A 2,827-nucleotide genomic window follows, 5' to 3' on the forward strand; every position below is an offset into this window, starting at 1 on the left:
CAGATCATCCAGCAGGCCAATGGGAGATCCCAGAAATGTTTCAGGTTATGATTTTGGCAATGCGATAGGACACCATGTTATACAACTTCAGGATTTGATTATAATTTGTCACAATAATTTAGTTTCAGTGTGACAGAAGTGATCAGAAGTGTTCTACATGATGCTTACTAATTTGCTTGTTAGAAAATATAGCATGTCCTATAAATATAAGATTTAAGACAGACAGTTCTGAGGTTCACTTACACTGCGAAATAAGTACAAACATGTAGGTTAGTCAAACAATAACTTTCCTACTCAGGCTTTGGCTTCACTGCATAGAAACAAAAGGAATTTAGTCAGGTTAGTTTCCTGGATTGTCTTAAAGCAAGTAACTGTACTTATCAGTGATGTAAGGACCTGCACAAAAATTCATCATGGCTTCATTCATGACACTAAGGGCAACGGTACTATGTTTTTGCTAACCTGCTGCAGGACTACAGTGTCTTTGTTGCCTATAGCTTTGGGCCTCAAATTTAGAAATGGTTTTATAAGAACAAGTTTCCATTACAATTTTTTTCTATAATATTTGTATTCCATGTTTGAAGACAGTCAAAGTCCAATATAAAAAGGAAAATAAAAAAATGAACTTGTGCATGATTCCTAATTGAGAGTGACAGTTCTGATTATTAATTTACTGGGAAGATATTGGTTGCTTCCCTAATGGTCACTTCAATGTCTTGCAAAAGTTGTTCAGGCCAAAAGACTCCATTTTCATAAGCCTCTTACTCAACAGGTCGGCGCTCCTACTGAAGTAGATCTATATTAATAAGTAGTAATGCCACACTGTGGATGACCTACAATTTTTCTACTAACAGCTAAAACCTGTTTAGGCTCCTACCTATGGACCCATCTACAGACTGAAGAACATTCAGACTTAAAGTTGTCAATAAAAACCATTTTTTTTTTTATCGGCCTCGGGGGGGGGGGGGGGGGGGGAATCAGATTACCTGTATTTCTACCACAACAACAGGATACACCAAATGATAAAAACTAAAAATACCCTTCCATTTTAAGATCAAAACTAGTGTTTTGAACCAAGCCCTTCACAATCACCTACATTTTACAAATATAGAAACTATTACAAGATAAAAACATGTAAGTTTCTGAAAACTAGAAGTATTAATTACATTATTTACTCACCAGAACACTGCATTTAGACTTCTTAGCTCAAATATAATATTAATTGTTAAAATATTAGCTGCAAAAACTGAAATACTAATATATTCATAAATACATTTCATTCCTATCAATATTTATTACATAGGCTACCTAACAATAGAAGGGTACAGAGTTATTTTCAAGTACTGCTTTCATGTTCATTATGGATTTTTTTTTTATATATATATATAAAATATATTTTAAAAAACTTTTAGCAAAATGAAAAACTTAAAAACCTCACAAATCTAAGCAGAAATAGAATACCAAAAAACACCCCTGTACAATTACAAGTCTAGTCTTGGGGGTGGGAAGGAAAAAGAGAGAGAGAAAACTGGAGAGAAGAGAATATACCAGAGATAAACAGAAGTAATCACAGCAGTGCTTGCTAGCTTTTAGAGTCTTACAAAGAAAGGATATCCACAGTGATAGTTCCCCTAAGAAAAGCTTGTAAAATTAATTTAAATCTAAGTCATTAGAATTCCTCTTCTTTCTCATTATGGAGGATGCACTTCATATTTGTCAGATGGTAACTACTCAACTCTTTCTGACAGCCTTTAAAGCACCAGGAAGCTCCATATTCATAACACACACAATACATAAACTGTGGAAGTTATCCTGTTTGAGTAAAGTTTTGTGTTATGGTGTTAGAACCTCTGGATCAATATTATTTCTGCTGAACAAGGCAGAATGGAAAAAAAAAACCAGCAGTCTTTTGGAAAAAAAATTATTTCAAATTAAAGTTATTATTGGATTGCTACACATAATAAAACCACCCTCAAAACAAACTGCACACACTCTAAAAGTGTTCCCCAGTCGCATGCCAGACTTACAGAATAAATTTAGGCCAGTACCAAGCACTCATTTCTTCCCCGTGTGTAAATGCGACACAATCAGGCCTCACATGCAGGCCTCTCTCTCCAATACAGGCAGGACCTTTGTTCGATACGTCGATGTTTTTCCCCCAAAGCCCTTGACATAACTTTCCATTCTTTCCCCTATTATTTTCCGGTTCACAGTCTAGACTTTCGGACTCCCGTTCTATGAAAACCCCTGGTTGTCGAGAAAGCCAGTGCACTAGGAAGGGGGGGGAAGGGGGAACAATAAAAAAGTTGAACAGCAGGAAGACGGGCCTACAGGTCTGGCGAAAGCCCCGGTATGGGTTTGTTTCCCAGCCCCAGATAACCAGAGCAGTAACCAGGAGGCGGCTGGCGTCGGTGCTACCAGCACCTCAAAACTTCTCCCACTCCCCGGCCCCCCCAGCCCGCCGGGGAAAGGAAGGAGGAGGAGGAGGAGGAAGAGCCAGGCAGGAAAGGCAGAACCCAGCGTTTGATCAGCCTCCAAGTACGACGCATTATGCAAGCGAGCGCGAGGACCAAGGCAACTTGCTTCTTGACTGAAAGCAACAAAAACATCAGCTCTAAAACATTAACGGCGAAAATAGCCCCTCTCCTGGGGAGCCAGCACCGTAACTCCGACCCTGCAGGCGCCTCCATTCTCTTCCCACCTCCTTCCTCCCCCCTCCAAAAGCTTGTGAAATATGGACGTCGGCCGATTATTTAGCATTTTTATCGAGCCGGGCAGGGGGGGAAGGAAAAAGGAGTTGCTTTTTTTTCTTTTAGGATATTCGATA

Source organism: Egretta garzetta, unplaced genomic scaffold (assembly GCF_000687185.1).
Source record: "Egretta garzetta isolate BGI_Z169 unplaced genomic scaffold, ASM68718v1 scaffold425, whole genome shotgun sequence".
NCBI classification, from domain to species: domain Eukaryota; kingdom Metazoa; phylum Chordata; class Aves; order Pelecaniformes; family Ardeidae; genus Egretta; species Egretta garzetta.